Source organism: Crassostrea angulata, chromosome 2, assembly GCF_025612915.1.
Source record: "Crassostrea angulata isolate pt1a10 chromosome 2, ASM2561291v2, whole genome shotgun sequence".
Taxonomy (NCBI): Eukaryota; Metazoa; Mollusca; class Bivalvia; order Ostreida; family Ostreidae; genus Magallana; species Magallana angulata.
Genome location: NC_069112.1, coordinates 39,105,508 through 39,113,617, shown reverse-complemented (window position 1 = coordinate 39,113,617; position 8,110 = coordinate 39,105,508). Strand labels below are relative to the sequence as shown.

Sequence of the window (8,110 nt, the reverse complement as noted above, 5' to 3'; positions counted from 1 at the left end):
ATTGAATTTCAAATTAAGATAAGGGGCCTCCGTGCGCAGACTGAGGTTTTTCACTTTAAAGCGGTTTATGAAGGAAGCCATATCGTAAACTAAACCCTTAATTGATAGGGACAGTATTGATTCTCAGAAAACATGCTAGGTCCTGTTTAGAAATGGTTTCCTTATATTAAGTTGGTGATGAAAGGCCATCTTGTAGTTCTTTCTTCAGATTCTCTTGCTTTCTCTAAACTCCCTGTCACACACAATATCAAATTGTCGTCAAATACCATGAATGTGGCGGTTTATTGCTGATATTACGCTTTTGAATGTATTGTTACATTTATGATTTTCAGACACTTTCAGACATTGTAAAAACACACACGGTGTATGAGGAGAAGTGAACGTCATCCGGCAAATATAAATAAACAACTAGACACGATCTCGTTGCGAGCAACGAGGAGGTCTTCCGTCTGATTTTAGAATTTGAGATACATGTTCGATCTTGATTTTGCTATTTAACAGCTAAACATGATTTAGAATAGAAAAACGGGGTCTACATTCTAAGGGCCAGATACTATTTTGTTACAGGGATAAGAGCTTTGTTCAAAAAGTGTTTAGAAATTCGTTACCGTTCTTGAGGTATCTGAGAAAAAAAATGTTTAGGGGCCAGTCCCTTACCTCCTTATTGGAGCCGCTGAACCAAATTTTGAAGGTTGCATTTTGTAAATTACATCATTTTGAGCATCTTTTCTTCTACCCTGCATTTCAAAATATTTTCCTTTTTGAGATAAAGCTTGTCATAGTTTATGGACTCATCACCCCTAAAAAATCCTTATTCCATAACACATGAATAAATCATTACATTACTTGGATACAGAACTGTAAGATAAACATATTTGCTTCTATAGCCTTTCATTAAATTTCCCTCAGTAAATAGCTAAAGTTGAAAATTTTAGTTCCCTAATTCTAAGGACCAGCTCCCTTTTTTTATATCAAATAAAAGCTCATTTAAATCTCAACACATTTTGTTCAACAACTGATTGGAAATTCGTTACCGTTTTTGAGAGATATGGGAAAGAACGTTTAAGGGGCTGATCCCTTAACTCCTTATAGGGGCTGTTTAACGAAATTTTGAAAATTGCATATTATTTAGTACATCATTCTGAGTATCTTTTCTTCTTTATTGCATTTCAAAATATTTTTTCTTTCTGAGATACTGGTGATCAAAATTCTATAATTCTGGCCCCTAAAACCCTCTTATTATGTAACACATGATAAATTCATTACATTGCTTGGATACATAACTGTGAGATAATCATATTTGCTTCTATAACCGTTCACAAAATATCCCTCAGTAAAGGGCTACAAATAAAAGACTTTAGAGCCCTTTGGGCCCCTAATTTTAGGGGCCAGCCCCTTTTTCTTGATATCAAATAAAAGGTCATTTAAATCTCAACACATTTTGTTCAACAACTGTTTAGAAATTCGTTACCGTTCTTAAGATATATGGGAAAGAACATTTTAGGGGCCGATCCCTTAACTCCTTATAGGGGCCGTTTAAAGAAATTTTGAAAATTGCATATGATTTAATTCATCATTCTGAGCATCTTTTCTTCTATACTGCATTTTAAAATATTTTTCCTTTCTGAGATATATGTGATCAAAATTCGGGACTTTTGGCCCCTAGAAACCCCTAATTACGTAACACATGATAAAATCATTACATTGCTTGGATACATAACTGTAAAATAAACATATTTGCTTCTATAACTGTTCACAAAATACCCCTCAGTAAAGAGCTACAGATTAAAGACTTTAGAGCCCTTTAGTCCCCTAATATTAGGGGCCAGCCCCTTTTTCTTGATATCAAATGAAAGGTCTTGTAAATATAAACTTTTTTTGCTTTACATGTGTTAACAAAATATTTTTCAGAAAAGAGATAAACTAAGAAAACCATGAAAAATTACGACGTTTTTTTAGTCTCAATTTTCGGGACCAGGCGAGCTTTAACGCCTTTTGAGCATGACAAATATAAATGCCAAATTGCACATCTACAATCTCTTGTCTACAATCCCTGAAAGTTTGAATTCAATATCTTTTACCGTTTAGGAGGAGATCCCTGGACAAGCCGACCCTCTAAAAATCGCTAAAACGTCATTTTCTCAAGAACGGAAATGACGTGATCAAAATAAAAAAATGTATATTAAGTTCGGACTAATATCTATTAGATCTGAAAGTTTCACGAAAATCGGTTCAGCCATATCCGAGAAATCGCCTGCACAAATTTTGTAAGAAAAAAAAAATAATAATAAAAGGGAAAAAGAAACCGAACGAAAACAATAAGGTCTTCCGTTGGAAAACGGAAGACCTTAAAAAGCGCATGATGTCGAGTGGTGTGGTGAGTAGTTCAGAACTCGTACTGTAGATATCTTGAGGTTTTCTTTAAAATTGTATGTGGAAATGTTTGCGCTTAGTTATTACAAATAAACATACTTTATAACAGTACCTTGCTAAAACTACTAAATTTGCATTATGTCACCTTAAAATCCGTTTTCAGAGGCTGTTATGAGCTTGAGCGTTTACTTTCAATTTAATGCATCCGGTTGACGTAAAACAATCATGACCAATGAAATTTCTTGATCTAAAATCATATACGCCAAAGGCTAATTTTTATATATGGAGGACCATTATAGTAATTTTTCTATATTATTTGATAACCATTGAAAATTACCGTTTCGTGTGTTGTAATGATATATTTAATAATTTTTGTTAGTAAAAAACAACCAAGGGCGGGAAGGTGTCCATTTTGAAGTGTACAAAAAAGGGAAAGGGCCCACAAAGGTCTTATCAGACAAAAAGAAAATCAATCGATCTTTTAGCAAGAGAAATGATACCCTTTTGGAAAAGGTTATGGGTTATAATTATATTTTTTTCATATAAAAAATGTTTCAGAAGTAATCCCGAAGCAACCAAGATACACCCCCCCCCCCACATTTTTTTTCTTTTATATAGAAAAAGAATATTTTAATTTCAATGTTTGGTCAAGACTTTCTCTCTCCTCTTTCTAATGTGATGCTACGGGTAAGGTAAACTAATATCTAACATAAAACAGGACTGCTAGCTATAGTCCTTTTACTGATGTTTCACAGAAAAAATAAAACACATGAATAATTATTATAAGATAACAATAAGGTAGAATCAATATCCAGTAAATTTATATTGTTCTTTTAATGAATATTAAAAAATACATTATAAGTCCACAGGTACGGGATCAATACACTGCCACTTCTGATGAAGTGTATGTTGTAATAAAGGGACCTTCCGGGGCCAGATATGAGTATAAAAGTCCGAACTTCAATGAGGTATGAAACAGATTGCTGAAATGTAGATAGAAAAATAATTAATTGTATTGTAGACTTTGAAGTTTCTTTTCCGAATGTTCATAGTATTTATTTTAAAAGTAATAAAAAATTAAGTAAAACATTATGTTGGATTTAGCAGCTTACCAAGAGTTCTTCGTCTAGATATCTTGATAAACGAATGAATATATGCTTCTATATATAGAATATATATCTATATATATATATATATATATATAAATATCTAGATATTTACTCATAGCATTTTTTTTTATTTCAGAAAATCTCAGAGTGTATATTTTACACCAATATACGGAACGAACAATAAAAAGCCGCTTTGACTCCTCTGGCCGGAGCATAAAGTACTTCATGCCAGCGGCACTTAAATGGGAGGGGGCTGTTAAAAACATTTCCAGTTTCAGGAAAGCAAACATAGATAGTTTAATTCCTGGAAAGCAGTACAAACTCTTAAATGCCACCTGCCACCCTACATTATTTTACGGAGTTGCGTCCCATTTTCTTCAGAAGTATTTTAACATTTATAATACATAAAAACTAAATAATGGCAAACAGACACAAACGCTCAAACACACGAGGGGCTGTATATCAATGTAAATAATACGAATATTGAATAGTTCTTTGAATATATTTTGTAGATAATGGACACAGCATTCCAAATGACGGAAGAGGGAAAAAAATCAAAAATTATCTTTTCAATCCTACAACATACATCATGGCTGACGCATCGTCACTATCCAACAACATGCGACTGTCGCTTGGCCCGGTCAAAGTAAAAAGCGTAAGTGTAAATATCATTTGCGTCGTTGTCTGTTTTAGTATGTAAAAGTGAGTACTATTCTAATAACTGAGTTTAGATTGGTGAGACGGGAGTGGTGGCGACGCAGGAAGAGGATCTACTACGAAGAGCGTGAATGATCTCAGCTACTTACATGTAGGAGACAAAGTTTTCCATCACAACCTTTATTTGAATTATCAGACCACTATAACCCAAGGGACCAAAAATACCCAAAAGGCGGATTCTCTCAAAAATTAACTGCGAATTTATTTTGTGAAATTATGTCTCAAAATTGTCTTTTTGTTATATTTTGATGTACAAAAATTATAATTATTGTTTTAAAGGAGAGAGGAATGTAACAATTTTGATTTTCCCGAATTTTTTTTTGCTTTAATTCATCCTTAACTGCATATATATTACATATCGTTTAGTCTGTATTACCGTTTAAGTTCTATTAGCTTTATATTTCGACCTTTTTTGATATTTTGACCTTTTTGCACTGAAAAAATACTATTTTTAATCCTAAAGGATTCACCATGCAAGTATATAAATTAAAAGTCTCAAACTTTTACTCAAATTATGACAGACTTGTCAAAAGAAACTTAAATATTCAGAAAATAAAACAAAAAGTGATGGTCTTTAATGTAAATTTTGAGATATGGCATGAAATAAGCTATTTTTAGGGGAAAATTGGAGTTGATTTTTTCTTTACTTCTATGAAATATCACTTAAACATGTCAATATATGTCGATAGAAATGTTGAAATATGTTTTTTAAAACAACACAAAGATATCCAAATGCATAAACTATTTGAACATTTGGTCTGCACGGAAAATAAGAAAGCTAAAATTACGGTACTCTAAAACAATTGAGTTATGAAAAATGTTCATTTTCTTCTTAAAAACCTTCCGCCACAAAATATAGTCCCTTACTCAACTCTCTTAATATTGAATTTTTCCTTCACTTTTTTATTTTATATAGTTTATTTGGCATTGTAAAAAAGGAATTTACAAGTAGATTTCATATATGACACTGAATTTCCAGACTAGAGGTGACACAAAATGGCTACCCAAAATCAGAGGATCGAACCTCTTTAACTGTGCTGCGTAGTCGTTTTTTAAGGACTTTAACAAATTTACCTTTGGCCAATGATCTTTTTCACTGTATACCCATCCAGCACTGTCCATGTAGTTAGTCTCTGCTGTCGTCTTGTTTTCGTAATTCAGTTCACAGTAATTAGCCCCTTTGAAATAGTTGACTGATTTACACCGAGGTGTCACCATACATTCCGTCACACAGTCCAAGAAACTGACTTCTGTGAATGTCTGGATCAGTTTCCTGTCCAATCTATGTCCTCGCTGAAGCTAAGAGAAGCCCGGTTTTAAGCTGCAATAACACGGCACAAGGAAACTTATTAAAAACCACGAACATCGAAAGATTCGGAACAGCAACATTGTACTGAATGTATAAATATACAGTGTACAGTGCGAATGCACACTTCGAAGCAATGATAATGCACCGTTTGAGTTTTTAATTGATATAGTTTGTTTTTTTAAATTTTTGATTCCATTATATGCAGAAATGGGAAATCAATATGCACTGAATTGGTAAAATGAATAGTTGATAAATAAACGATGTAAAGCATTTCGAGCTTCAAAAAAAAATTTGGTTGAGTCGTTGAAGCCGGGGAAATGCTATCGACTTGTCAAAGGAACGTTTCACCCCACCTCTGTCGTTGAACTTATGGCGTAATCAGTCATACGTTTCTTTGTTAAATGAACGCTGTATATCTATATGCATTTATATGTAGTTTTTTAGAATATCTTTTGTTAAAAATGTTTGACATCACAGAGAAGGAGAAGAAAATTAGAACGGAGTTTTTTCTCCCCAAATCTATTCCATGACTGAGGCATCCTCTTTGCCCAACTGCACGGGACTCTGCATTGTCCAATTACAAGAAAAAAGTGTAAGTGTAAAAATAATGTACGTCGATGTCTTTTTAAGTGTGTACAAGTGTACATAATATATATTTATATTTGATTTCAAATTCAGATTGGTGAGACTGGTGTTGTTTCTACCAGGTCAAGGCGGAGAGAGGTGCAGTTAGCAATGGAGGGTAGATCTGCTATCCTTACCCAAAGGGGAAGGACACAGATCTGAAAGCCGTTGCTTGGGAGCTGTATATCGTACAAAAAATAGTCCCCAGTAACGACTTCAACACACAGATATGTTTGTCATCGACACCCCTAACAAAGTTTGAGGTTAAATGCACATACACTATCTCATGGCAATATATTATCAAAAAATCTTTGTAAAATCAATGCATTTAGACAAACAAATTGCTTGAAAACCAGTTAAATTCCATTTTTTTAAGCATGATATTGAAATATTGTAAAAGAATATCATCATATCAAAATGTTATTTTGAAGTCCGAGCAGACTGTTATATCTATTGATATTGATCTATCATCATAGACTTACGAATGCACAGAGCTGCAGGAGAGATTTGAAGGGGTGATGCAATCAGTGTAGTTTACCAGGTATTACTTTAAGCTTTCCCTTTTGTTTGTTTTTTTTAATTGCATTTCCTCTCTCTTATACTTTAAGAATACTGCCGGTGTTTTTTTTTGCATTGATCGGTTTTATTCATTTCTTTTTATTATTAATATTTAATTTTTAAGGGCATATACATTGACGTAGTTTTTATAGTTTATACTTTGACTCTCATTATTAACGTTTAAAAGGGTACCGCTAACCTAATCATCCCCTCGCGACATGAACAGGTTTGGCACACCCCCCCCCCCCCCAAATGGTGGTTCGAGTCCCGTTTGGTGGGCAATCAACCATGTCATACACTTAGTATACTAGCCATTTGGGAGTAAAAAAGCGTGCGTTTTCTTTCACAATAAGAGAAGAGACTAGACACGATCTCGTTGCGAGCAACGAGGAGGTCTTCCGTCTGATTTTAGAATTTGAGATACATGTTCGATCTTGATTTTGCTATTTAACAGCTAAACATGATTTAGAATAGAAAAACGGGGTCTACATTCTAAGGGCCAGATACTATTTTGTTACAGGGATAAGAGCTTTGTTCAAAAAGTGTTTAGAAATTCGTTACCGTTCTTGAGATATCTGAGAAAAAAAATGTTTAGGGGCCAGTCCCTTACCTCCTTATTGGAGCCGCTGAACCAAATTTTGAAGGTTGCATTTTGTAAATTACATCATTTTGAGCATCTTTTCTTCTACCCTGCATTTCAAAATATTTTCCTTTTTGAGATAAAGCTTGTCATAGTTTATGGACTCATCACCCCTAAAAAATCCTTATTCCATAACACATGGATAAATCATTACATTACTTGGATACAGAACTGTAAGATAAACATATTTGCTTCTATAGCCTTTCATTAAATTTCCCTCAGTAAATAGCTAAAGTTGAAAATTTTTAGAGCCCTTTAGTTCCCTAATTCTAAGGACCAGCTCCCTTTTTTTTATATCAAATAAAAGCTCATTTAAATCTCAACACATTTTGTTCAACAACTGATTGGAAATTCGTTACCGTTTTTGAGAGATATGGGAAAGAACGTTTAAGGGGCTGATCCCTTAACTCCTTATAGGGGCTGTTTAACGAAATTTTGAAAATTGCATATTATTTAGTACATCATTCTGAGTATCTTTTCTTCTTTATTGCATTTCAAAATATTTTTTCTTTCTGAGATACTGGTGATCAAAATTCTATAATTCTGGCCCCTAAAACCCTCTTATTATGTAACACATGATAAATTCATTACATTGCTTGGATACATAACTGTGAGATAATCATATTTGCTTCTATAACCGTTCACAAAATATCCCTCAGTAAAGGGCTACAAATAAAAGACTTTAGAGCCCTTTGGGCCCCTAATTTTAGGGGCCAGCCCCTTTTTCTTGATATCAAATAAAAGGTCATTTAAATCTCAACACATTTTGTTCAACAACTG

General features: G+C 33.5%; 1 pseudogene; it reads left to right on the top strand.

Annotated features, from left to right (window-relative positions):
* Positions 1-3,997: 3,997 nt before the first annotated feature.
* On the top strand, positions 3,998-6,665 carry LOC128174310 (uncharacterized; annotated as a pseudogene).
* The last annotated feature ends 1,445 nt before the right edge of the window (positions 6,666-8,110 follow it).